Consider the following 22,152-nt stretch of genomic DNA (forward strand, 5'->3'; position numbering starts at 1 on the left):
TCATAAAGTTCAAAACATTGATATATAAAGAAACAAACATGCACAAAGGAGCCTCTATGAATAGAATCTACACTTGCTAACATCAAGTCTCCCTGAGAAAAAAACATTGCATTCAAATGTGCACAGCAGTTTTGATTTGGAAATGGGCGAATTAACCATCTCAGGGATGGGGTAACACTTTTCATATAGTTTCCTTTGGTAAGGGAAGACAGTGCTCTGCTGAGGTGCCTCATCTGTAGCTCCTCCTTCCCTACAACAAAAGTGTATTCAAAGATAGAACAGAAAAGAACACACCAGCCCTACATCCTTAATGCCAATGTATGAATGAATTTGAGAAGGAAGAAGGTGAGAAGACTTAAGGATAGGTTTGCTTGCAATTCTTTACCTACATCATCTTGTTTTGACTCTGTCATTTAAAGCATTTGTGGTCCCCTAAAGCACCAAAGAGTTTTTCTAATCAAATAATCTTCTAACTGGACAATCCCCAGTTCCTCCAATGCAAATTCCTAATTGATTTTGCTCCCTAAACAAACATGATTTTCCATATATACTTGCATCTTCACATAGTCCTAATTGGTTCTGCTCTCCCACACACAAGCTGCCCCAATTAATTCAATATTGTTCCCTTCACCTCCTCACAGACAGTCTGACAAAAACATATAGCCCAGAATGAACTCTTTTATCTCTCTAGCACACAAATTCATGCTTGTCAGTCTCCTTGAGACTCTCCAGTTCACTGCACATTACACATCAGAAGTGTGCCCTTCATAGTGGCTTGCAAGTTTTGTGTTGTGTTTTTCTCCTGGGCCCTGAACTCCACACCTCTCTCCCTGTCTCTCCATTGCTTTAAGAGCAGCAATGAGGGGTTTTCTTCCAGTTCATGGGGAAACCTTCTTCTGTCACCCAGGAACTGGGGTCTGGAGAGCATCAGTTTTGCATTCTCTCCCTTTGAAATGATGGAAACCTCTTGACTTTTCCTTTGGGTCAGAAATCAGGAGGTAAATTTATAGAGCATGTCTTTCCCAAAGCAGTGTCCATGCTCCTGCAGGACTGTGGACTCTGCTTAAAGCATATTTTGAGGAGACTATCTCCCAATTAAAGGTAACAGCTCCACCTGAAATTCCATAAGGGCAACACATTTAGGAAAAGCAGAATCATGGATCTGAAAAGTGGGCAGTGAAGACAAAAGGGATTAGTAGACTTTTTAAATCTGAAATTCTACTTTCTTATCCTTCAGGAAGATAAAGAGAGTTGTATCCAGCTGTAAAAGAGAGTCACTGCACAAGATACAACAGGAGGATGCTGAGTAAGTGTTCTTAGCACACAATCTTTCCTTGCATCGCTATAAAAAAACCCCACTCTGAAATATTATTGAAGCCTTTTACACAGAACTAGATGTAACAGTCTGTGCTAACATAATGTGTCCAGACTTTTTCTGCAGATACAAATACTGAGTGCCAGCTTTCAAATCATATAGACTTACACATTGGTAGAAACAGAGAGTAGATTCTCTGTGATCTTTTCATTGAGTGATTTCTCCTTCTCTCTGAGACGGCCAAATGCATGTCACCTTGACTCTCCAGAGCCTGCAGAGTCTGTCAGCCCCTCAGCTCCTCTCAAAGTTCACCAGAAACTTCTTCTCACCAAGACAGCAATGCAGACAACCCTACAGTCCCTGAGCTGTGAGCTGCCTGCCTCAGTCATTTCCAGCCAAACAAAGAATATGAGCTCTTTATACAAAGTAAATCAGACACGCTAGGGGCATGTCTTGAACAGACAATGCACTTCTTTGCCCTGCATGGAGAAGCTGTCAAGTTTAGTTCTGCTGTTTATCATCCTTCCCCACTATACTCTGGTTGCTTCTGTAATCAAGAGGCGGATACACTGAATTCCCATCACTGCTTTCTCTTCTTTTTTAAGTCTCTCTCTAGTTTCTGCACTGACTCATAGCTACTACAGCCCTCCTCACATTTGAGGAACAGCTGAAAATCCAAGAGAAATCCAAACTTTGCATCAGCATCTAGGCAGACATAATAATTTGATTATTTTACGAAGAAATACATCCCATCAACTAACTACTCCTATTTCACCTCTATTGAAGGAATCATTATTAACTGAGACCTTTCACAGAAGGTATCTGCCACCATGTTCAAGTCTGCAACAGTGAAGCCAGTTCCATACCACATGAGCTGTCAAAGACAACAAAGCTGCCTTCCTCATTTTCTGCTTTCTCATTGTTAACTCGAACATGCTGCAGCTGTCACAGTGTGACAGGGAGTACGACATGATTTGTCATCTCTGAATTTACAGGTCGCTGTGCAAACCTTAAACTGGAGCATTAGTAACATCTACTGTTGGTAAAACATCCCACTACATAAGCATATATTTCTCCAGCTTGAGTTTCCAAACAGGTGAAGCCATGCTTTCTGGATTCTTAGAGAGATGTGGAGCTACAATCGTAGGTTTTCAGAGAAAAAAGTACTTTTATATTGTAAAGGCAGCCCAGCAAAACCTTGATTGCCTGGTAAATTTAGATTTTTTGTGGAAACTCTCTCACAAGGTATGTTTGAGGTGTAGGCTGGCATTTTGAATCTAGCAGGACAGGGAGTCCCTTAGAGTTCCATAAACCAGGAAAAATGATTTCAAATAGAACCCAGTCACACGGGAATACCAAGAATACAGAATGCTGAAGAAAAGTTCTCAGTCAGAAGGTCCCGTCCAGACCCTCAAAAAACAGCTACTTCTTAGGACAGAAACACCAGGAACACATAGGAAAAGAGCTCAGAGTCATGGCTCATCAAACTGCTGTTTTCTGAACACACAGCAGATTCATTTTGCTAATAATTTAGGAATGGAAGGAGAATTACAATAATCCAGCTCCAGTTTTACAGGAAGATGTGTCACACATATCACGTCATCACGCAGTAACTAACAGGAGGCATGATCCTTTAAATGCTTGTAGGAGGTGCTAATCCAATGCTCTATGGACATGAAGTGTGTGGTATAAAGAAAAGCACTGTCACAAACATGATTCCTGTCAACCCTGGCACTTACCTTAGTTATTCAATGTATTTGGTGGAACATGAGGCAGAGGAAGATGAGTGGTACCGAGTAATTTCCTTCTCCTTTAGGGTCATTTTAAGGACATTCATACAAACTGTGGGATGTTTTGAGCAATATCCTTATGACTCTATGATAATTAAGTCCACTTGCCTTATTCAGGGGAGGGACATTGAATTGCATGGAAAGATATTACAGAAAACTAGTGTGCTAAGAGATATGCCCCCTGGATACGGGAATATTTAGCAAGCTGTTGACACCACTTCCAGTAGCAGCTCTACAAATCTCAAAAACAGAATTAATGTATCTACAGAAGCAATTTCCCTCCCTGAGCGTGTTCAGGTGACATCAAGTAGTATCATCTTTCCTGGAGCAGCTACAGGTCTGCAGACTGCAGGTCTCATTGCAGTCATACAGGATAATAGTTGAAAATAAATAATCTGTATTTAACAAAAATGAAACTCAGAAAAATGAAACTTCCTCAAGGCCACACAGTAAAAAGAGAAAGTCTGTTTAGTGTCTAGTAGATGTAACATTTTTGCTGTGGACTGATGTGATATAAGAAAGGATAGACACAGGAAGGTCAATATAGTAAATCAGGCAGAATGCAGAAACAATTTTTGGTATGAAACTTCAGCTGCACCCAAAGTATTTAATCCAAAAGGTTTTGTGTAAGAGGGACTAATCCTAAGCCTCAATGTTTTTCATCCTTCTACTTTTTGTAACAGCCACCAGAAAGAGATTTTTCACAGAAATGAGGCAAATTTAATAGAAGGTAAGAATTAAAAAATCCCTCCATTAATGTTGCAGGAACCATGTTTATGTTTCCCTGAGGATACCTAACAAGGGGAAAGCTCTCAGAGGAATACTGATGTGACTGACACACTATTCATCTTCACATGCATAAAAAAAATGGCACAAACTCCAAACACATTGCTACTGGCCTCCTCCACGTGTGCTCTCTTCTATGCCTCCTATTTTTATTTCTATCTAATTGACTAAGCATTCTCCTTCAGGGACAGAGCCTTGTCTTGGTGGCAAGCTGGAATCCCCAGTCCCATCACAGGCAGCAGCAAGTGGTGACGACTCTGTGAGCTGGGCTGCAATGTAGCAGATGCTCATGTAACAGCTATTACTTTTTTTCTGTGTACTTCCAGCTGTTTCTATAAGCATTCAAGCTCTTTGCTGCACGGGTCTAATATAGCAACAGAGACAGCAAAAAAAGAAGCACTCAGCACCATGCACATACCCAGCAAGTGTACTCACAGTCATCTGCAGTTCCCTGACAACTATAAAATTTTAAGGCCTTTTTATAATGGAGAAGACCTTGAGTCACATTGGCTTATCTCTTAAGTATTCAGTGCAGCCTTTGGACATAGAGTAAATGGATTAGCTGTTAATAGTTACGGTTACTGCTGTAACTTACACACAAATTCTATTTTTTTTATCATTATTTGTATACTAAGACCTTTTAAAATCATTCCTTATTGCTGAAAACAGAGCTAGCTGGTAAGAGCCAGCTATTTCTCAGACAACATACAAATTTAAACCAGGCAGTGAGAAAAAAGATAAGGAAATACACAGAATGGTTCATCTTCATTATTAACAGTTTCCAGGTGTTAGGCTTTTAGTGACTACAAACTCAGCTTATTGTTTGGAAGTTACACTAAATTAAAATAGATTTTTCAGTCACTGCCACAGATCCTACTTGCAATTTTGCCTGATTTGAATGACATTTCAATGTAGTATTAGCAAGATTAGCAAGATTTCTTCTTGCTAAATGTTCTTACTACCTGTTCTAGCCTTCTTTATCTATACATTTGTCTTCAGAAGAGTAATACTTTATCAATCCTGTATATGGATTAACACGGGTTTTAGGGCGAATTCTCTCTTATTAATTGGAACAGCTCAACTATAATTAAAGAAGCAGGACTTTTTTATATACCAAGGGATTTAGCCCCAGGTCTTTATCTCTTAGGTATTCTTTTCAACTTGAAAAAGCATACTTTACAGTTAGACAAATATCTGACAGTCTAACGTGGATCCAGCCTTGGTTATTAACTTTTCTATCAAATGCTATAACAACGTGACTTACCTTTGATTATTCAGCCATACCTTTCATTTTTGAAGCATCACAGTAATTAGCCAACCAAGTCAAGCACTCAACAGGTAGCTTTTACTGCTGTGCTTCTTCATGTCCAATCCTTAGGCTAAATGAACTGTTTTTAATGACCACTTCTGTGTGATCTGTGAAGCAATTGACTTTTAACATAATTTTTGGCTATTTTAATATGTTTTCAGAAGATAAGGTGGTGGAAAAGAATATAAATTGCAATAAACACCTTAAATTCTCTTCCTACAAAATGCATATGGCATAAATTGGTTTTAGTAAAGGTTCATGGTTTAATCAACCATAGCCTCATCTAAAAGACAAACAAATGGGTTCCTAACTCCCCCTCTCCCTTTTTGTTACGTGTTTTCAGTTGAAGTGCAACTTCTAAGTAAATAGAATGCACAGAATTACAAGCAGTGTATTCAGGAAATGTTTTAAATGATGGCCTAAGAAAATCCAACCTGCAGCAAATTTCTTATTTGAGATTTCATCTACCTGACATTTGCCTCCATAAAATGATTGCATTCATTAATGCTCAGCTGTTCATGCAGAGACAGCCTTATTGCACTACATGTGGGAGGTGAAAGTCAGTTTGACCAGTGGTCACTCAGTTGCTAAGAGCTGAAATATCGTGCCACTTACTGCTCTTGGGAAGAAGCTGTTGTGGAGCAGCCTGTGAAGGTCATAATGGGAACAGTTTAAAAATGTCTACATGAAGAGGTTTTTCTCCATTTAGAACTGCAACCTTGTCAAATGGAGCTCTATGTGTTAAAGACCTATTGCACACAAGTGTGGTGTGGTGTGGTATGGCGTGGCATGGCATGGCATGACGTGGTGGCCTCAGCCTGCAGCCAAGTTCCACAGAGCTGCTCACTCCTGCCCAGAGACCGTAGGGAATCTAGAAAGTAGCCTTCTATTTTCAGCAGTCTTTCCTTTTTCCTCCTTATCTGAAGAAGCAATAAACTGGTCAATCCGAAGACACTCAAACGGCTGCCTTTCCCACTGAAAAGTGCAAGGTTGTGTGAATTTAAATAGGAAGGTATCAGGTCTAATTCAACCATTACTTTTGCTTCAATGCCCACTGTATTCAGCCAGTAGCATTTTGCAGATCTTAGGTTTGTGTCCAAACTGTTCATCTAACTGTGCCATAACCACAGTGCATAGCCTCTCACTTTAAATCACTTTGGTATCTCAGGACTAGGAGAGTGTGAATAACGCTATAAACTATATATAATAACACTATAAACTATAGCAAACCATAATCAAACACAGAAGTAGTGGATATAGGAATAAATAAGACACGCTAGGAGGAGTCAAAAGGGCTGATTCACAGTCTCACCTTTGCACTTTGAAGATGAAATGCCTACATAATAACCGTGTTAGATGAAGGTCAGATTGATTGATAGCATTTCTTTCACCTTTCAAAAGACTACGGGCAAGACAAACAAACACACTTAATAATGAGACTAAGCAGAAGATGGATAGAGAATTGTGAAAATATAGGTGGATGGTCAGGTCTCACAGTGGAGAGCAGTCACCAGTGGATTTAGTGATTTATTCATAACCCATTAGAAACAGGAGATGAGCAATGAAATGAAAATTTGCTGAAGATATTAAGTAATTCAGAGTACTAAGCTAAGTGCTAACAGGGAAGTACTGCAGGACTTTTACATGATGATACATAAATGTAAAGTGATGTGATAGAGAAAAAAAAAATCCCATATAATCCTAATTACAAAATGCTGGGCTCAGAACTGGCCACCGAAACCTTGGAATTGTAACAGACATTCACAAAGAGATAACTTGATACTTAATGTAAGGCATATAAGGCAAGCAACATAAGCTAAACTGGAGTACACCACCGCATGCACCGTCCTTATCGGGGTGTGCAATTCTGATCATTCCATCTCAAAAATTATATGGCATGGCAGAACTGGAAAAAAGTCAGACAAGGAGTATACAATTCCACATTTGGTAAAAAATTAGTAAGTCAGAACCCAGTAGGGTGAAAGAGTGAAAAATAATGGGAGAGGGAGAATATAATAAACAATGGTGAAGTCATTATGGTCATGGAGAGGTGGACAGAAATCAGCTTTCAATTTCAGCTGAAAACTGGGTGTCACTAGATGGAACCATAGAAGGATGGCTTAAAACAAAAAACAGATGCCAGTTTCAGTGAAGCTGAGCTGCTGATGTCTTGCCCAAAACTAGTTGTGGACGACAAAAGTGTTTATGGGCTCGAAGGAAGGCAAGTTCACAGAAGAGAAATCTTTTAAGAGTTATTAAAACCAAGGAAATCACATTTATTTCAGGAAGTCTGCTAGCTAGAAAGAGGTTGGTAGGAGAAAGAGGATAAGCAAATCTGAAAAAGCAGCAGTCCCATTAATTCAGAACCACTCTCCACAACTGTCTGAAAGGAAAATGTAGAGAAGTGAGGGTCAGTCTCTTCTCCCAAGTAACAAGTGACAGGACAAGAGGAAATGGCCTCAAGACATGCCAGGGGAGCTTTAGATTGGTGATTAGAAAGAACTCTTTCACCAAGAGGGTTGTTGGACACTGGCCCAGGGAGGTGGTGGAATCCCCATCCCTGGAGATAGTACAAAAACACATAGTTTAGGTGCTGGTTTAATTTAGTGATGGATTTGGCAGTGTGAAGTGAGTGGTTGGACTCAATGATCTTAAAAGACTTTTCCAACCAAAACAATTCTGTGATTTTGTGACCTACTCTAGGAGATCCTGCTCTGGTAGGGGAGTTGGACTAGATGATCTTTCAAGGTCCCTTCCAGCCCTTAAGATTCTGTGATTTTATGATTCTAAAGGATATGGACAACCCAGAGGGGTTTCTGGTTCCCCAATGCTAGTACTGGAAGAAATGGAGGTGCACCTGCAAAACACAGTAGAGCAGCCAGTGAATACACAGAAGCTCTGAAAGAGCTACAAGACTCTGCTGGCTCTCTCACCATCTTCTCCTTGATTGCTTGTCCACACGGGTGAACAACTTAGCACAATGTCAGTATAGCCACACTGTCTCTTGCACCTGAAAGGCATCCACTCAGTCACTTCTGTCCCATAGAATTGCTTGCCAGAAGACACTGCAGCTTTTAATGTCTGCATGGACCCAAAGAACAGTAGGAATAATTCATGGGGAAGGATGTCACTGAGGCTGTTAAAATTCTGGCGTCACCTCCCACCCACTCCCTTCATGCCAGCACCCAAAGAAACACCTACATAGCTGGTGGGAGCACACTCTGAGGAAGTATTACTGGTCCAGTTTCTTCTTCCTTGCTTAGCTACTATGGTCACTGTGAAAACTCAAAAATATTGTGTCATTTGCTTCAGTACTGTATTTTCTCCTGTTTTTATTCATTTTCCTACTCAGCTTATTATCTTACTCAGAACAAAACCATTGATCGGACTTGAATAGTTTTCAATTAACCCCATTCTACCTATTAGTTATCAGAATATTTTCTTCAAATGCTTACAAATTGGTCTGTTTTGATGTTCTTAATTGCCTTCCTCAACATTAGGTGTTCAAGCAATTTCTAAAGTATTAAAATTGAGGTTATTTTTCATCATTTCTATGTCTACTTTTCCACTCCACTAAAAAATGAAGTCTATATTTGTCCTGTTTAGTCCTGTGGGAAAGTCCTTACATGAGCTGCATTAGCAAAAAAAAACCCACTTCCACAAGAAGGAAAATATTCCCCTTTTTATTTTCTTGTGGGCTATAACTTCAGCAAAAACTTGGCATTACAATTGAATTCATAAGAACAATTGAAAAGAAGCAGACAAGATGCTTTAGTGATCAGAATAAGCATTAGAGAAATATACTATCTGTAAAAGAGAGTAATTTACTCTTTAAAGAATGATTCTGACTGTATTTATCAGCATGTATTTCTTCAACTGCTGAGATCACTTTAGAAAATCCTTTGGATTTTATTTCTCTAATATAATTTTAATTCTCTAAAGAAAAATTACTCTCCTTCAGACAAAATTTTCACATATACAACAGCTGGGGAAAAGGATTTTCTTTCATACCTAAAACTTGTGAGAGCTTCACATAGCGTGTGAAATTTCTTGCCATCCTTTGATGTATTTGACCTTGGTTTAGCTTAAGAGCAACCAGTAGTAACAAATGAAAATAGAACTTTTTGGTTTTGACAGTTCTTTCCCCTTGACTTATTCCCAGCGTAGCTCATGTTCTTTTCAGGGACACACGTGAGCCTCTCTTGTGTGAACTCACAAATATTCTGAACTCCTGAGATGATGATGATAAAAGTGGAACTTCAGAATCCAACATGGAGTCAAAATGCATTGCTGTCCTGCTTACAGGTTTTTACCTGAAATTCTTTAGTGCTAGCAGGCATTTCCTTGCTACAGAAAATATGTTTGTCTCTAGAGTAATAGGAAAGGACCAGACCATCACATAATATCAACAGTTAAAAACAATATGATGCTTTTCCAAACAGAGCAGTTTGCTTATTTAATAAAACCCCCAAATGAAAAAGTCTGTGAAAAAGTTTGACAAGTATAGTTTTGAGAATCTGAAGAAAGAAAACCCACCAAAGCTCACAGAAACCACATTTTTTCTTATCCTTGTAGCACATGGCTGTGCTACCCTTTAGAAGGAAAAAGGAAAGCTATTTGAGGCCAGATATCTTCATTTAAACCTCAGTCATTTGGCTGTGCTGGATTACAGTGAGTCTCAAATGATGTCCACACATCCTCTTAATTATCCACTCTAAAAGAAAACTTAGTAAATTATAAGTTCTTCTCTTACTCATGTTATTACTTGGGTCTACTTTTTGATTCATATGCACAAATGAAACACTGAGTAGTCAGTCAGTCTCCCAGACAAAAAAGGAGTTAAAATATCCATTGAACAGCCTGCACATGGAAAAAAGTCCATTTGCCAAATAGACCCAATGGTCATATGATTGAAGGACCTCCTGAAGTTTTAGTCACACAAACTCAGCTGAGGACAACCAAACCCGTCAAGTAAAAAGACCTGTACCACAGGTGATTAATTCCTTCTACAAGACCATGCAGCAACACAAACCTGTGAATCAGGTAGAAACTCTAATTTTACAGTTAACTGGGCAGACAATTACATTCCCAACTAAGCAGGCAGTTTGAAATGGTGGCAAATTAAAATGAGATCTCCCACCTGGATGATAAACAGACACGAGAGAGTGTCTCTACAAACATGAAGGCTGTATCTTAAAAAAATGAAAAAGAAAAGTAGAGCTTATTTCATACATATTAACTCGAAACAGCATCTGTATGAAGGCAAACTTGTTTATATCCTAGGACAGGATCTCGTGACAGTGTCACTTTGCTTTCTCGCTCTGTGTTAGACAAGCACTCTGCTTGGGCTGGATGACAATTCAGATGTGACTTTCTAGTTGTACAAATAATAAATAATGCCATTACTGATGCAATCTGGGTTCCATTTTTACATAGGATTCTATTTTTTATGGTATAATTTTCACTTCTCTGTTTGTTTTTGTCACTAAACCAAAAAGAGTTTTAGATCCAGAATTACAAGATAACGCATATTCCTCTCAAATACTTTGGTAAGCTCAGTAGGATTGTTTGCATGTGCCCTTGAGTTTGAAACATTTGAAAGGATTATTAGTAATTCTCTTCTTCTCAGGTCTTATAAATCAAAATATATAAAAATGATACAGAATTACAGAATCTCAAGGGTTGGAAGGGACATCAAAGATCATCCAGTCCACCCCTCTGCCAGAGCAGGACCACCTAGAGTAGGTCACACAGGAACTTGTCCACGTGGGTTTTGAAGGTCTCCAGAGAAGGAGACTCTACAGCTCATCTGGGCAGCCCCTTCCAGGGCTCCCTCACCTCAACAGGGAAGAAATTCTTCCTTGTACTTCTTTGGAACCTCTTATGTCCCAGCTTGTACCTGTTGCCCCTTGTCCTATCATTGCCTATCACTGAGAACAGCCTGGCTCCATCCTCCTGACACCCACTGTTTACTGAGGTCACCTCACAGTCTCCTCTTTAAGCTAAAGAGCCCTAGCTGCCTCAGTCTTTCATCATCCACTCTCTTCATCATCTTTGTGGCCCTGTACTGAATTCTCTCCAGCAGTTCCCTGTCCTTCTGGAACTGAGGGGCCCAGAACTCTATACAATCAGACCATAAACAATGCAAATAGCTATATTTAGCAGAGTTACCAGTTGGAAAATCCTAGGAATAAATATTAGGTTCCAGAAGAAAACCCCAAACTTGTAAAAAACAATCCTATCAACCTGGAGAAACAAATGAATAAGATCATGATTGCTTAAGTAAGATGATTCACCTAAACTACAAAGCTCTTTCCCTGACATATCTGAGTTTCAAGTGCCTTCCTGCATCTATTTGACAGTCTTGAAAAAACATTATCAGTGCTGAGCACTGAGAAGAAAGGATGGTAAATCAGCTTTGGTTGTTGACTAATCAGATAAGCACAATTATTTGCAACACCAATCAGTTCATTAGATTATTAGGTTCATCTCTTTCTGTTCAGCTATTTAGAAGATTTAATACAGAGGATAAGAAGTCACAAAACAGAACACTCATTAGAATATTACAAAGTATGAAACAGTACTCTGAATGAAACAAATTAAGTTACAGCATAATATAGAAAGCAAAAGTCGATGTTTTTTCAACTGTATGTTTACTGACACTCTCAGTGAACTGACTGCTATGGACATTTCCCTGTCCGGAGTCTCTTTCCAAACCTGAGAAGCATCTTTCTCCTCTATCAAACTAAAAATCCTTAGAAATGCTGCCTTGTATCTCTTTTCTCACCACTCCTAGCCTGTATATGAGACTCCTAGACTGCAGTATATCAGTTCTACTTTTTGTTTTACTGTCATTATCCACACACTCCATATTACCAGCACTTCCTTCGCATTTTTCAGTTAGGCATCTCCAAACTCATTTATTACTTGCTTGTTTTATTTCTTTCTGGTCACAGAACTCATTCTACGATACTGTTCCTGTGAAATTGCATTTCACTGTTTCTAGAACAATCTCTCCCCTCAATTTTCTTATTTTTATGCTTTAACTCTATTAGAAAAGTTGAGGTATCTATGCTGCTTCCCACTAACAACACCTCATTATGATTTTTTTAAGCTGAATGCCTGTTAAAAAACCTCATTATCATAAATTGCCTAAGCTTTAAAAAAGAATGTGGTGTACATTAATTTATAACTCTTATGCTTTGTCTAAATGTGTCTTCAGTGTAAGAAATAAATATGTATGTCCACGTCCTCTTTCTGTACCAGTTAAGCTGAGATTGACAGAGTGTGGATCCTACCTCAGATTATGTCACTTCACCATATCTCCAAACGGCTTTATGTGCATACTGAGAGATGATGAAAGAATTGACCCTCTAGCATGTCCTTCAGCCTAATGAGTCATTGTGCATCACTGCTGCTTGAAATAAGCTCTAAAAAAAGAAGGGAATCACTCTTCCACAACCCTACTTATCCCCACTTTGTCCATGCCATATAAAATGATGAGTGAACACTCTCTGCTACCAGTGCTATTGTCAGTGTTCTCTACCCATTTTGGCTTATAGCCCAGGGATCATGTCTGGCAACTTGGCTCTTCTGCTGTAACGAACCTCTTACAAAACCCTACACTGCCCCATCTCAGTGTCTGACTCTGTTGTATGTCACAGTAATTGCTTAGGGGGCAGAGATTACTTACTGTCAGAGATTTCATTTTCCCCTTTTCATTTCAACACATATCTTTTCAGTCAATTCACTCATTCTTGTTAAACTAAACACCCAGTTCAACTTCCCAGTCATGCCTCAAGATGTCTTTGAAACTCTTGCATGGATATCAGTCTCTCTTCTCCAACTTTGTCTTTTGCTTTGCCATGAAGTATACTCCTAGATGCCCTAGATGTTTTACCTTCTCCACAAATGTATATATTTAGCACATTACTGTATTTGCCTCATCCCAATTCCTGCTAGAAATGGAACCAAAATGCTTGTATGCAGTGAAAGAAGACAAGCGGCCCTCTGCAAAAAAATGGACTTTGCAGGGGTATTAGTGGAGCCCTTATGATGAAAGGCTGAGGGAGCTGGGGCTCTTTAGCTTGGAGGAGATTGAGGGGTGACCTCATTAATGGTTACAAATATGTAAAAGGTGAGTGTCAGGAGGATGGAGCCAGGCTGTTCTCAGTGATGTCCAGTGATAGGACAAGGGGCAACGGGTACAAGCTGGAACATAAGAGGTTCCAAAGAAATACAAGGAAGAATTTCTTCCCTGTTGAGGTGAGGGAGCACTGGAAGGGGCTGCCCAGATGAGTTGTAGAGTCTCCTTCTCTGGAGACCTTCAAAACCCACGTGTACAAGTTCCTGTGTGACCTGCTCTAGGTGGTCCTGCTCTGGCAGGGGGTTAGACTGGATGAGCTTTTGAGGTCCCTTCCAACCCTTGAGATTCTGTATCTCACGGAGTAAAGGTTACTGCAGAATCACTGTGTTCTTTATCTCATGACCACTTCCATGCATCCTATTTCCATCATGTCTTATCTTACTTAGGTGCTTTACTGTATGTTCTTGGGGCTGAGGGGCAGAGTGTATTTGTGTTATAAAAACCCACAACTGGCCAACAACAGGAAAAAAGAGTGGAGGCAGAACTATGCAAACTGAAAAAACAAAGTTGAGAGCTGGTTTGAAGTACAAAGTTCCCGATGGTGTTGCAACCTTCAGCCCCAACCTCTTGATAATTATTCCTAGTCTGAGGGATTTCTATAGTTGTGATTACTCTTTAGTTGACAGGCATTCCCTGAGTGACAGACACTCAGCACCCTCAGACTTGCTCCCATGTGACCCACTTTTACAACCCACCCAGTGTACAAACCTCACCTCCAACATGGTGCTTTGACTGTACTGGTGCTATGCCTGGGAAGAGTTTCATCCTTTGTACACTGTGTGCATCAGTTAGACACCAAATTAGCAAAAAAGATAATTACAGCTTATAAAGGTGTCTGTTCTTTTATGAATAAACACTCATTCTAATTTTGTAATTATTATTTTCCCATTCTCAGTTAATTGTCAGTTACTCAACAACGTAGCTTCCTCTAGTACAGTGCCAACACAATTCTCAGAGTTACAGTAAAATTTCCTATATTAGGTATAAAAAGATGCAAATTATTTAACACAACTTTAAGAAGCTCAGCACTTATTTCCCAGCTCAGAGCCAATTTCCATTGCCAGATCTTGCTGAAATAAGTATGTTAATACCAAATACCAGCAGGTATTTTTCTTCCTTCCTGAACAGGTGGCTCTGGTAAAATGACACTCCATCAAGATTGTAACTGCATGACTCAAGTACTGCAATGCTTGCATGAATCAAGCATTACAATTGCCCTAAAACCTGCATACTTAACTGGACTAGGCTTAAATTCATTGGCCTCTGAAAGTGTGAAGTATATGGTCTCCAGCTGAGACGTCCTGCTTCTCAGCTGCTCAATAAATCAAAAGCCATTACTACATCATGTTTAACACCAGCTGTTCCTATAATTGTATGCATAGATTGTAAGGTGCCATTAGTCCCCTATTCTCTTCTTCATCCTGTGGATTTTGCTCTATGGGATGTTATGCTGCTGCGGACCCTACATCCTCCTGTACTGTTTGGGGTAAGGGGTATTCGAGGGGCCTCACTCTCTCTTCCTTACCATAATCAAGATCAGATGATGAACTGGGCTTTGTTGAGTACAAGTGTCTCTCTGCATTCTTGGATGCTGGCAGTGGTTAAGTATCCCTCTGAGAACACCTCTGGGAACAGACTTAGCTGTATGAAACCACACCAGTGTTTAGATGAAGGGAAGAGCTGTACACCCCCACTCCAGAAATACCCACTGGCACTGATGGGTGTCACTAAACCCACTAGGAATCATACAGGCACTGTATGGACACTTCTCCAGGAAGAAGCTTGCAGAAAAGTTATTTGAATTTCATATGCAGTATTTAATCCTGCACTAACCTCTTCTGGGAACACATGGTCTACCCTGACAGTATTCACAGGGAGAATTACTGAGAAACAACCATTCTGCAGTTCTTTGCTTTTGTCACTTCTACTGCAGAGACAAGTCCCTAAGACAAAATTCTTAGTTACAACACCCAAGTTGTAGCTCATACTCAGCTCCAATTTAATCTTTAAGCCTACACCTCACCAACCATATCTGCACTCTTGCCTGATCATTGTATCTGCCCTGTTGCCCTCTGCAACACCACTGTCAGGAATATCATCTGCTCTCTGAGAATCTCTGCAGAAAGCAGCACCCTGGTAGATGAAAAAGATGAACCTTGGTGTTTACTCATCCCTTTGGTGGCTGGGCTGGTCTGCTCCAACTACTGCCTCTGCCAGCAGTGGCACTGCTGCCATGGCTGCAGCCAAAGCCACTCAAATGCATGTAGGTAAACGCTGGCATTTCCATCCACACTGTGAAAACTTTGCTCAGAACATGTCTAATTACACTGAGCTGTTTAACATTTATAATTCAAACAGCAAAATCTCATACACCTGCCTTTGCTATCTGTGCTTACCCTTAGCTGCCTCTTAGAGTAATCATTTCATGACATTCAGTATGCCTCTCTCCCTCTTTCCCCAAATGAAAGTGCTTTAGACCACTTAGGTCTTCAATTCACAGAGTTATCACCCAAACTCCACTTGAAGAGTGGCAGTACAGCCTGCCCCAGAAGATTCAGGCAGCCTGTCATACTGTTCACTTCCTTCAGAAATCCAGCCCGTTAACTGAACGAAGCATGACAGCCAAAAAATCCTGCAGTGCCAGAGAAGTTGATTGCTGCTATTAATACCCAGAAAGAAGAGCCTTAACAAGCACAAACTCTGAAACTACTTCAAAGATCAAGTGCAACCATCTTTGCTTATTTAGCCCAATGATGAAGTCACTCTGAAATAAACAGCAAAGAGTTCTGGAAATATTTCGCTACACAAATTCAGAGAACTACAGAAAAATATGGAGGTATCAATGAGGTCAAAAAGTAACACCTAAATGTTCTCAAGTTCTGTGAGTTAGGAAAATTAATGGATGAAAAAAATCCATTGGGCTTACCCCATCTCCATTCCTTTAGAAAATGATTATACTAGTATTTTGCATGGAATGTTAATCATCATCTTGAGGGGATTTAATTGATTTTAGAGACTTGCAAAGGACACTTTAGGCCCTGTGCTTGCAATGGTCAATCCTATTTTTACAACTGTAAATTCACCTTGGTGTACAGAAGCAGGGGCAGCAGCTTGTAACTGCAGTTCTGAAATTGTTTAAACACCTTATTACATAAGTCCAATGTCAAAGCTATGCATTTCAATTCAAAATCCCATCCAAACACCACTTTCTAATTCATAGCACTTTATTTACTTCGGACTATTCTATGATTTAAACTTATTCCTCACAAAAATTAAGAGAAACCAAACGAACACTCATTAACCTAAACTACCTTAATTGAAAAAGAGAAGTGTTTCAAAGACGAATCTTTACCTTGCTGTTTGCCTGGCGTTTGAAAGTAATCATACTTGCAATTGCTCATCAGTTCATCATTATGAATTATAAACCACTTTACAGAACAGTATGGTTAGAAAGTCAAACACTGAAAACTTCAGTAATGCCCAAATTCAGTTGGCTCCTGCAACTGTAACTCATCTCCCTTTTACAGAATGATCACGACACGATGTCTGCACTGGCACTTGTCACTCCTTGAGGACTCATGCTGCACTGCACAGGATGGACTTTTTGATGGCTTATCTAAATACAAGACAAAACTATTTTACTGTTCAGGTGAGGGAGCCCTGGCACAGGCTTCCCAGAGGGGTTGTGGAGTCAACTTCCTTGGAGGTCTTCAAGACCCACCTGGACATGTTCCTATGCGACCTGATCTAGGTGAACCTGCTTGTGCAGGGGGGTTGGACTAGATGATCACTAAAGGTCCCTTCCAACCCTACCATTCTATGATTCTATCACTATGCTGAATGTTCTGCCTTCACATATTTGGTAATGGATTCCAAAAACTGCCACTCCATGCTTTTTCCAGGGTTTGAAGTAAAGGTGGTCCCCTTTTTAGCCCCCTCAAAGACAGACACATTTTTAGCCTTTCTCTAGTCCTCAGACACCTACTCCAAACACCAGTGTGACAGGTGCCTGACAACCATATTGACCAGAATCACAGAATGGTAAGGGTTGGAAGGGACCTCCAGAGACCATCTAGTCAAATCCCCAAATTACCAGCTTCTCCTGCAGTACCCTTGGGTAAATCCCATCCAGTTTCATGGTTACGACTATTTTTTCCTAATAGTCCTTAACCTGCTGCTTGCCCATTGATGGTTTCTCCTTCTCCTTCATAAAATATGCTGAAATGTACAGGAATCTAGCAGTTGGATTTGCCTGACAAGATGAATGCACAAGAAGTGTGGAGTTCTTCTGTCTTTTCCATTTGCCCTTCACTAATTTGTCTTCCCCATGCATCAATGGAGCTACATTCCCCACAACCTTCTTTTCTGTTGAGAAATCCTACTCAATACTAGCAACTGCAGTTGAGAAATAACCATCTAAATGTATGATCCAGGTCCTCAGGAAGTTTATACCAAATGCAACAGTCTGTACTGCTTGTAGAACATGCTGATGTGAAGATGCTGCAGGTACCCATTGCTGCAAGTTCTACTGCAGACATCATTCCTGCTTCCTGCCTGGGTATCAAGGACTGACAACTGTAGTATTGCTTTGGGTGAGTGAGGCAGTAGCAGGAATTGTGTCAAAGACACTAAATCAATTTCACAGTAACTATGAAAAGAACAAGGCAAACTCCAAACTGGCATCAGCTGGAAACTGTTCTGCTTCTCACGGCAGATTTTCAACATGAACAAATGTTTATTATTGACAAGACAGGTTGATCATTTATTTTTTACTGAACACATGAACTTCACAAAATAAACAGCACAAGGACAGACCTCCAACAGAGAGGAGCAAACGTGAAATGACTAAGCAGGAAATGAATGAATAAGCTTAGATGCCTGCCAAGAGCCACATTCCCAAAACCTCTGCACCAAGGAAAGCTCCAGCTATTCAGATGTCATTGTGAATACAATCAATCTCCTTCTTTCTTTCTGTAAGAATAAGAAAGAAGGAAAAAAGGAGAGAAAAGGTATTATTGGTATTATCAGAAATCAGGAAGAAAACTGGTGGATAGTTTCACTATTACCCTTGTAATACGTTCCTGTACTTGATTTAACAGTGGGAGTCATTACACTAGTTTGGCTTACAAGAAGCAATGGAAGTCAACAATTTTTACTGTGTGGCAGTTGCCTCTAAGGGTTTTGACAGATGGAGGTCAGTATATGACCATTATCAACAAAGTATTAAATACATTCCAGTTCCTGAATACTGCTTTTGTCTATTATGTGTGATAACAGAAGATGTGGTTTGCATTAGCATCCCAGAAACCCTCTATGTGCTAACTAGAAAACAGGCTACCCTTAGACAAAAGGACACACATTTACTTTGCTAAAACGTGATCAATTAATTGTCTCACATAACTGTAGAACAGGAAACGTAAATCATATCTAGGGATTATGATACTTTCACTTTGTAAACTCTAAACCTTTAGAGTTTACAGAATGAAGACAATTTACAATAATGATCTACCCAAGCCCTTGAAGAATGGCTGACTGCATAATACATCCACTAGCAATAAAACATAATGATAGGACTCATGCTATGAAAAACTAACATTTGTATACATAAATTAGCCCTCATTTAGTAATTACACTGTATGTCTGCCATAAGGTCAAGCAAAATAGAACCCTGGCAGAAGCAATACTGCATGCATTATAGCCCAGACAGAGATATGTCAGAGAATTATGGGGGATAATTAATCAGCTAATGCTTTCCATGTGTTTCATGATACGTGCAACCATGATTCTAGAATAAAATGGGTGTACTGACACAGTCCTTTTCCACTTTCTTAAAAGAAATACTTCCAAGTGCTATTATTCAGGCCAAAGTGTACTGGAAAAACAAAGTATAAAGCTATATAAACACACCAAAATCACCTCTCCCAAATGCACACAGGTCTTTCTGAAAGTAAGGATATATTTTCATTATAGATCATAAGAATAATAACAACACTAAAGTATTTTAAGTACCTATGTATTCAGAGTAGCAAGTGGTAAAACAAACATTATTTCCAGGTCATTTGTGACATATAGTAGTAGTATGCCTCTAAATAAACAGTATCTACACCTCATTCAGGTGCCTAGTTAAGCAAGTCACCTAAAACAAGTCAGAAATTGGTTTTATAATAAAAGGAAGATGATTGACTTCCTCAAGTTCCTCCAAGGTAGAGATGCTGCTGACTTAACTTTGGGTGCCTCATATTTGCTGATTAAAACCCAAACAAACAAAAAATTGCACATAATGACAACTATGGAAAATCTGGGATTAACTTAGTGCCCAAAGACTCTTCCAGTTCACTTTTCTATAATCTAACTGAAGGCAAAACAAGAAAAAACTATTTCCCTGTTCAGGTGAGGGAGCCCTGGCACAGGCTGCCCAGAGGGGTTGTGGAGGCTCCCTCCTTGGAGCTCTTCAAGACCCGCCTGGACATGTTCCTATGTGACTTGATCTAGGTGACCCTGCTTCTGCAGGGGGGTTGGACTGGATGATCTCTAAAGGTCCCTTCCAACCTCTATCATTCTATGATTCTACGAAAACCAAAATGACCATGTGTTGTGGTTTAAGCCCAGCCAGCAACTGAGCACCACACAGCTGTCAACTCACTCCTTGCCCCCAATGAGATGGGGAAGAGAATCAGGGGATAAAAGTAAACTCATGGGACGAGATAAGAACAGTTTACTAACTAAAATGAAATACAATCTAATAATAAAATACATAATTATAGTAATGAAAAGGCATATAACAACAACAATAACAAGAAAGAAATGAAACCCAAGAGAAAAATTAAGTGCTTCAGAACACAATTGTTCACTAGCTGCTGAGAGATATCTGACCAGTGATTCACCCCTTCCTGCCACCTTCCCCCAGTTTACATACTGGGCATGATGTCCTCTGACATGGAGTAGCCCTTCAGCTTGTTGAGGTCAAGTGTCCTGGCCATGTTCCCCTCCCAACTTCTTGTGTACCCCCATCCCACTCGCTGGCAGGGCTTGGAAAAGGCCTTGACACTGTGCTAGCACAGCTCAGTGATAACTAAAACATTCCTGTGTTATCAACCTTGTTCTCAGCACAAATCCAAAATGTAAGGAAGGAAATTAACTATTCCAGCTGAAACTAAGACACTGGTCCTCTCGAAAGTAAAGCCAAAGCATAACCCCCCCCCCCCAAACAAGCACACTGTTGCTGTAAAAACAGTAAAAAAAGGACACATTGTTCCTGTAAACCATGTGAAATTTCAGTTCAGAAAAGTGCACCATTCACCTGAATTTCCCTCTCCCCCATTTCACCGTGGGTGATGCCAGTGGCAGTTTGAGCTCATTTTTGCTGGTGGATATTGTGCCTGTGTGTGGAGCAGCTGTCCTCAGTAACCTCTACAACCCAGTGACAGGGAAGGGGCTAAGCATTGTGCCATGGATTGGGCTAAGGAGGACCACACTGTTTGCAGGACAGGTGCTGTCTATCTAGCAGGGAAGACAGCATTACATCACTGTCCTTGGTGCAAAGCTAATAAAGCTGCCTCTTCCTTCTTAAATTTTTCCCAATGGATCTTTCTCTTTGCACAGCAAATACTAGTACAAACTTGGAAATGTTGTTTCTGACACTTGGTCATGGTGCAGGTGAATGTAAACAGTCATTACTTCTGCTGTCTTCCCATTATTACATGGGCTATGAAAGGATCACCTTTGACCTCCACCCAGTTTGTTAACTGAACATGAGATCTCCCTTGTTCCTGTGGAGTTACAACCTTGAATACTCTGAGGTCACAAAGTGTGCCTAAGGCCTTAGGTCTAGGCTGCAAGTGCTCACCTGAGCATCCTGGAGTGTGATCAGACTAAGAGCACAAGCAGCTAACTGTAACACACAAGTAACTACCAAAGGTACTGATGATACTGCACCTTTTCTCATATTTGCATAGAGTAGAAGACACTCCTTAGTGTGAAGCCTGGCAACCAGGGAGACTGTGGGCACCAATCAAAATCAATCAATTCAACCAGTTACTAAAAAATATCTTCAACACAAATTAATTATATACAGTGAACCCAGGTAATGAAATTGTTAAATCTTTCATTCTTACTTTTACTTCAGTAGGGGATTAACCCCCCTCACCCCATTTGTATATGCTCAATACTTACATTGTGCCCTTTCATGACTTCTTTTGAAACACTTTCCAAGTGCTGTACTTCTGCATGTGGTAAATCAGGTATAAAGATGGATGAATTACAGCAGGGGAAGGGGAGCAGGAATTTCACTATGCTACTGTCCTTCAAGAGAAAACGCTGAAGCTGTAACCAACTACCTATAATAAATGAGTACCTGACAAAAAGAAATGAGCTGTGAAAGTAAAAAAGCTACACTAGGATGGATCTCTCAGAAGTACTTTGTCATGGAAATCCTCTGTATGTAGTGTGCAACCCTAGCTAAAAATACTATCAGGTACAGGTTAAATGTTTTCATATGGTACATGCCAATGTAGTTACAATATAGGATTTTTAGGTTTTTCTTAGATGTGTTCTTTCTTTCCAAAGGAAACTTTCTCAACATTAATAAAGAACTTGAAAATACAACATGAAGCTCATTTAGGGAAGGCAACAGGAAAAAAAGAAAACTAAACCCCACAAACTTCTATTTAACTAATTTTAAAAAACTCATTCCACCCTGCATCCTGTGTATGAAACTTAGCACAGACTTTGCTGGCAGAAGATAGTAAAATCCTCTTGTCCTGTTCTGTTGCTGCCTTTCTGAGGCAGTGTCTGCAAGGCTGTGTGT

The 22,152-nt window shown here is 39.9% G+C and overlaps 1 protein-coding gene across 3 annotated transcripts in view; it reads right to left on the bottom strand.

Annotated features, from left to right (window-relative positions):
- The window catches only part of CTNND2 (catenin delta 2), a 496,550-nt gene that overhangs the window by 90,430 nt on the left and 383,968 nt on the right, over window positions 1–22,152 (bottom strand). The window lies entirely within an intron of this gene.

Source organism: Colius striatus, chromosome 4, assembly GCF_028858725.1.
Source record: "Colius striatus isolate bColStr4 chromosome 4, bColStr4.1.hap1, whole genome shotgun sequence".
In the NCBI taxonomy this organism is placed as follows: domain Eukaryota; kingdom Metazoa; phylum Chordata; class Aves; order Coliiformes; family Coliidae; genus Colius; species Colius striatus.